Raw genomic sequence first — 7,526 nt, 5'->3', positions numbered from 1 at the left:
ATTATTGTATATCTTTTTCAATTTGGTTAAAACTGCTTTTTAGAAAGTTCTACTCTTTTTTAAATTTTTGTGTCACTTCTACCCATTGGCCTATTCTATTTTTTAAGGTATTAATTTCTTATGTATTTTTTTGGTGTCTCCTTTACCAAGCTGTTTAATCTTTTTTTATGACTTTCCTCTATCATTCTCATCCCCCCCAACTTTTCTCCTACCTCTCTTATTTGATTTCTAAATCTATTTTCAGCTCCTCCATTAATTCTTATTGAGCTTGAGAGTAATTTGTATTTTTCTTGGAGACTTTGGATGCAGCAGTTTTGACTCTGTTATCTTCTATGTTTGTGCTTTTGTCTTCCCTGTCACCAAAATAACTTTCTCTGTTGGATTTCTTTTTTTGTTTGCTCATTTCTAGTCTTTTCTTTTCTCCTAACTTAAAAAAACTGTTAAAGTTCAATTAAAAATTGAGGTGAATGAACCACCGTTCTAAGCTTCAGGTTCTTTGTGCAGCTGCCTTCAGAGTTGACTCTGGGATCTATTTGTTTTCAGTTCTTCCAAGGTGGTATAATGTAAGCAGAGGTATATTTAATACTCTCCAGGCCTGTGCTCTCATCTGGGGGAAACCACAAGCACTCTTTTCCACTTTGAAACTTATGACTAGGGTCCTCTGTTCCTCTGTGGCTACAAGTGCGAGTGTTCTGCTAGTGCTCCTCCTCACCCTGAGATCACACTCCAGGACCGCCTCCTGGATATGTGTATGGGCAATGCAACAAGAGTCTTGTACCTAGAGTCAGCAAAGGGACCCTCTTTCTGAGCAGTTGTCTGACCCTTCTTACTGTCTGTGGCTAAGAACCCTGGGAGCCTTTGCTGGCATTTCAGCTGCACGCTGTTGCTGTGGTGGGGCCTGCCCTGGCACCCTGCTTTGTGCTCCACCTCCACTCCAGTGTATTAGATCCCTCCCACTGGTCTTGTAAGTTGTTTTGGGCTAAAAAATTACTTCACCCCATGTTTTTTTATGGTTTATGCTGCTCCAGAATTTGTTCTAAGGCATTATATCAGTCTTTTGGAGGGCAATTCGGTAGTGATCAGAAGGTCTATGTACCTTCCCCTCCATCTTGGCTCTGCCCCTATCAATAATATTTTTTTAAAAATATTTTTAAATTAAAATTTTTAAAAATCTTGGTTCTTGGGACAGATAGATGGATCAGTGGATAGAGAGCCAGATGTAGAGAGAGGAAGTCCTGGGTTCAAATCTAGCCTCAGACCCTTCCTAGCTACATGACCCTGGACAAGTCACTTAACCCTAATTAGTTAGCCCTTGCCACTCTTCTGCCTTGGAACCAACACTTAATATTTATTCTAAGACAGAAGGTAAAGGTTACAAAAAATATAGCTCTTTTATTTGTGAGGGAAGCTGCTGAATATAATGATTGGAAAGTTGGCCTGAGAACCAAGAACTTCTGGGTTTAAGTCTGACTTCTAATATATACTGGTTGCATGATTCTAGGTAAGTCACTTAACATCTCTGTATTCTAGGAAACTTTCTAAGACTTGGGTTCAGGTCTCAAAATATAAATCTAGATATACACATATATCCTCATCTATAAAATAGAAAAGTTGGGCTGGATAACCTCTAAGATATCTAGCACATTATACAACATGTGTATTTATATACATATATATAACATAAACATTTTAGAAAGATAAAACAAAGTAGTGTTCAACATATGAGAAGGTCTTACACAAAGCAAAGCCCATTAAGGAACTCTTGATGACTTGAAGTGAGGATTATGCTACACCTACACTCTTCATACCTATAGCCCCCCAGAGAAACCCAGGAAGCTTTTGAGAATCTCTAAAAATATTTCTCTGGGTGAGTGGTATAAAAAACATAGAATTAAGAATCAGGAGACCTGAGCCTCAGCGCTGGTTCTATCATTAACTGGTGCCATGGCTTCAAGTGCATTACTTAAGCTCTTTAGGTCCCAATATTTTGTATTGTTTCACTTTAAAGAAGGAACAATATGTAGGAAGTTATTTTGTCAAGTATAAAAAGCCTTGCAAATATGTTATTATTCATTAAAAAACATTATGTGCATTGTATATAGGATAACAATCTAGGATTATAGAAATTTAGAGCTGAAACAATATTCCCATGCTCCAAAGGGTCTTCAAACTCATTGATTTGGGAGTTCTGTCTCATCATTCAATTTCAATCTATCTATGCTTTGTCCATGTCATTCAATTTTGTCTTTGTCCTCCCATAAATTTGCCATGGTGGTGGGGGAACTGTCCACTCAGCACACTTGAGGCCTTCCTTGATTTCTCCAGACATCTCAAAGATAAAAGTAGAGTTCTCTAGTTGTCAACTTGTCTATCTTACTCTCACCAGATGACCGGCCCATTTGTTTGATATAATTTACTCCTATTCTTCAAAGTCTCTCATTGGTTATATGTTGCAACCTACTCACACATAACCTACAGTCTTATATTCATCTTTAATACTTTGGACACTCTTGTATTCCAATTCTCCGCCATACAGCAATGCTAGTAGAATAATGTCATTAAAAAAAGATGGATTTTTGTTTCCCTGGAAAGCTTGGAAAGCTTATAGGTCCCCAAAGGCAACCCAGGCCATTCTCTATTTCTAGTTCAAACTCAGTCCATTTCTTTTTCTTTTTTTTATATTTGGAGTTTGGGGGGGTTACATTTTAAGTTCTAAACTGTTTTCCTTCCTCCCAACTCTGCACTAGAGAAGGTCCAGTCCCAGTTCACTATCCAATTATATTTTCTGTCCCAGATTTACAGATTGTGGACAAGTTCTATAGGGTATCTATCTAAATGCATATCATAGTCTGAGCAATTAACATTCATTTTTCATCCATTTGATCTTTCCTCCTTGGATGGTCAAACAAACTCTTGAATTTTCCAAGAAGCTCTGCAGTGTTCCAAGGATTGAGGTAACCAGAAAAATGCCACCTGTAAACAGGATCATTTGTAAGAACTAATTATCAACAGAGAAACCCTCTTCAACTTTATTCTGTGTGTTATCTATCTCCTCCATCACAGTAGTAAATATCTTTGGCAAGCATACAGTTCCTTATTTTATGCTTCACCTGATGTTTATGATTGGAGAATTATTGAATAGGATTATTTTATTTCAAAGAATCCCAAATTATTTTGATGGATGGATTAAAGATATTTTGTTGCAAAAGTGCCTTTAAAGTTGTGTTTTACTCAACTGAATCAAATGCTTTTTCATAATTAATAGACAATAAAAACAATAGAATCTTATATTCACTACATCTTTTAGTTGGTTTTGAAATGATAAAGAGTCTCTTGTCAAATATTGATGGTGAAAGATTAAATCATTCCTTCCTAATACCCCCATTGAGGATGTCATCTATTTGAGTATAGATGACTCAAATAAAAATTTTGTATAATATTAGGCATATCGGTTGATGGTTGATGTTTTCTCATTTGCCTTTTTTTAAGTGTTAATAATATCTGGGATTTTTTTCTGTGCTTTTGATAACTTCCTGTCTTTCAGATACCTTACATATTGATCTGTCTTTCATCACCCTAATAATTACATCCCTTCTAGCATAGATCTCTTTTATATATACTTCATCTAATTTCACTGCTTTTTCCATCTTTGTTCTCCTTAATTTCATTTCTATCATCTCTATAAACAAGTCCATGGTAGGGATGCTACAGTCCACATGTATCATTACATTGTCTTTGATGATAGCAATAACTACAAAACCAGTTTGTTAGAGTAATCTTTACAGATCTTTTCCATTTTTCTTCCATTTTCTGTTTTCCTATTTTTGTTTTTAAATTTTATTGACATGACTTTGCTTAGTTGGATCTCTTGCCAACCTTTCCTAAAACTGATTTTGCTTTCTTCTGCTTCTCTCACCTTTAGGAGACAACATACTTCATAGCTATATATTATCCTTCTTTATAAGAATTTACAAACAAGTTTTAAGAACTCTGTCCCAACTCTCCCTCACATGGATGAGTTGGGTCTCCAGAGAATAGCCTGGGAATCCTAGTTCAGGACCTCATCACTTTCTCACCTTTCTCATTTTCAGGACTTCGGGGTTCAAGGTTTAGCCTTTCTAGTGCTATTGCTTATAAGTCCCTCTCAGTATGTTTTCCCCAATGATTATCAGCTAACTATTCTAGCCAGATTTAATGGTCCTTTTCAAAAGGGATATTTAGTTAGGTGCTAGAAAAAAAATAGTTGGCATAAAATATCCACGCCCACCAAATCTGACATACTTTCCCCATAAGTACATAAAAAGCTCAATCTGAGAGAATCCATGGAGCAAAAGGGTCCTCCCAGAAGTACACCTGGTGGCATCCTCAAGATCATTCCCTTAGGGATGATATCACTTTTCTTCTGGGATGAGTAGAGCCTTGAATCTACCTTTCCTTATTGTGTCCAGTCTATCTTTGGTTCTCATTGTAAATACCACCATTAATCATTGCTGTCCTAAGAATATAGCTAACATAGTCCTGAAAAATTCCAAATTCTTTAGACCCTTAGAAGGGTCTCACCAAAGAGGCAGAGGGAGGAAACCAAGGCCAAGTCCTTGTAAAGGTTCTCCTTCCCTGTAAGCCACTTTCTTTCAAGGGATTGGCCAGAACCATTAGCTCAAATGTCTTGGATTACGAATTAGGGCCCTATTTTTATTTAGGCATTAGAAGGCAGTACCAAGTTCCTCACCAATGGCAACAGACTTCCTTTGGCACCCAGCTGAAAAGTCTTTGATTAAAGGAGGTACCTAGGCCTTGTTCACACCTAGTTCTGATTGACTCAGTCAAAAAAAAAGTTTTCACTCTATAAAAATAATTGCAGAGTAGGGGTCTACTGATCACCCTATCAAAAACAATTATTTGTGTAGAGTGAAAACTTTTCTTGACTGAATCAATCAGAATTAGGTGTGGCTCTCTATCTGCTAAGCCATTTAGATGCCCCAGCTCTTCTCTTCTAATTCTCGGTAATCTGGATTCTGATTTCAACACTGAACTGAACTTGCCCAGGCCAAGGTTACCAGTGATCTCTTAAATGAAAAATCTCATGCCTTTTACTCAATCCTTGTTATTCTTCAGTTCTCCTGTTGAGCACCTCCTTTGGATCCTCTCAACTCTGAGTTTTCTTAACCCTTCTCTCTCTCTGATCTGATTGTCCCTCAGATTTCTTTCTGAGCTCTCCAATCATGTAATGCCCACTAATCATGGATGTCCCCTGAGGTTCTGTCCTGCGTCCTGTTCTTGTTTCCCTCAGTTCGGGATCTTATCAGCCCCTGAGTGTTCAATGATCACTTCTTTGAAGAGGATTCCCAGTCTAGGCTCCTTCCTGAGCTCTAGTCCCTATCACTAACTGCCTACAGAGCATTTCAGAAGTAGATGTCCTATAGACATCTCATAGTCAACATTTCCTAAATAGAACACTTTATCTTTCCCTAGAGCCTTCCTTCCAAACTTCCCCATTACTCTTGAGGGAAGCACCATCTTCTTAGTCACCCAGACTCACAATTTTGTGGTCATCCTTTACTCCCCACTCTAATTCACCCCTCATATGTAATCTGTTGCCAAATCTTGTCATGTCTAGCTTCAAAACCTTCCTCATCTATGTTCCCTTTCTCTATACTCCCCATTCAGAGCCTCGTCACTTTTCTCCCCAATTATTGCAATAAACTTCTTATTTCCTGCCTCATATGTACCCCCCTCCGTACTCCAATCAATCTTCCACTCGGCTACTAAAATGATTTTCCTAAAATATGAGTCTGATCACGTCACCCCCTTGTTCAGTTAAACTCCGGTGGTTCCCTATTCCTGCCAGGATACAATATAAAGTCCTCTAGCATTCAAAAACTCTGCATAACCTGGCCCTTCCTACCTTTTCTATTATCATTCAGTTGGCCTCATCATGTCCAACTCTTCATGACTGCATTTGGGGTTTTCTTGGCAAAGATACTGAACTGGTTTGCCATTTCCTTCTCTGGCTCATTTTGCAGATGAGGAAACTGAGGCAAGCAGGCTAGAGTGACTTGCCTAGGGTCACATAGATAGTAAGTATCTGAGGCCAGATTAAGTCTTCCTAACTCCAGGCATAGTGTATTATCCATTGTGCCACCTAGCTGAGGTAGGAAGACAGGAGTTCAAATCCAGCCTCAAATACTTATTTGCTATGTAACCTTGAAAAAAAATCACTTAACTTCTGCCTACCCAATACTAGCACCTAATCCCAGGGTTATGAGGATCAAATGAGATAATATTCTTAAGCACTTGCACAGTGCCTAGCATACAGTAAGTGCCCTATTTATTTAATGCTTATTCCCTTCCTTCACTCCAAGTCTAGAGCTTTCCTCTAATATACAAAGCTGACTCAAAATTCCCAGTGGTCTCCAATCCCTGCTCAGATTATGTGTTTGGCTTTCAAATGATTCCCATAATCTGAATTTACTCTAGAGATTTAATCTCATTTCCCCTCCTCCACAACAGACACCATTCTTTTTTTTTTTACTAGCAGTCTTTACTCATCTGTTCTTTACACAAACCTGCTCAGGCTGTTTACCCTGTCTAGGATGCCCTATTGCTTCCCCGTTTCTCCAAATACTCTGACTTTTCAAGGCCCTACTCAAATCCCAATACCATTCAATAAATTCCATCTCCTCCAGGAAGCTTTCCCTGATCTTTCTAGCTCAACAGGACCTTGGACTCTGTCCTCATCATTGGTAATTCCTCACCTACTAGCCTGTCTTGTTGCCTGACTGTACTATGTGCATGAGCTTGATCTCTTCAACTAGACTATCTGGTTGAATAATTAAGAAAAACCCTACTGGATTTGGCATCAGAACAATATGCTTTAATCTCAACAGTTACTTAGTACCTGGGTGACCTTGGACAAGTCTGTCCCCCTTTTTGGATGTTAATCTCATCTGTAAAATGTGCGAGAAGATCAGTCTAGATTTAGAACTGGAAAGCACTCTAGTGGTCATAGATTCCAATTCCTTCATTTTACAGATGAAGAAACTTAGATGGAGGAGGGTCTAACTTGTCCAAGGTCATCCAAGTGATAACTGGAAAAACTGGAATTTTGTCTTCTGACTCCATGTCCAGTGCTGAAAAGGGATGGAATCTTAGAATATATGCTCTCCAAGGTCCCTTCTAGCTCTTAATTATCCCATAATCCAAACTAGTCTGTAAGATCATGTCTCTTCATCTCATCTTTCCCATAGTGTCAAGTACAGGAATGGACAAAAAGCTCCATAAAACTTCTTTGAAATTAGACTAATTAAATAGATCATACTAGACTCTTGGGGCAGCTAGGTAGCATTAGTGGAAAGCCTGGAATCAAGAGAATCTGGGCTCAAATCTGGTCTTGATCCCAGCTTTGTGATCCTGGGCAAGTCGCTTAATCCCAATTGCCTAGCCGTTGCCTCTCTTGTTTGCAGAAATTAAGGGTTGACAGTGGAATTGCTTGTCAACCTCAAGAGGTGGGAGGGAAGAGGGGAGAG

Source organism: Monodelphis domestica, chromosome 1 (assembly GCF_027887165.1).
Source record: "Monodelphis domestica isolate mMonDom1 chromosome 1, mMonDom1.pri, whole genome shotgun sequence".
NCBI classification, from domain to species: Eukaryota; Metazoa; Chordata; class Mammalia; order Didelphimorphia; family Didelphidae; genus Monodelphis; species Monodelphis domestica.
The sequence above is the reverse complement of the archived record's forward strand: the minus strand, read 5'-3'. Positions refer to the sequence as shown.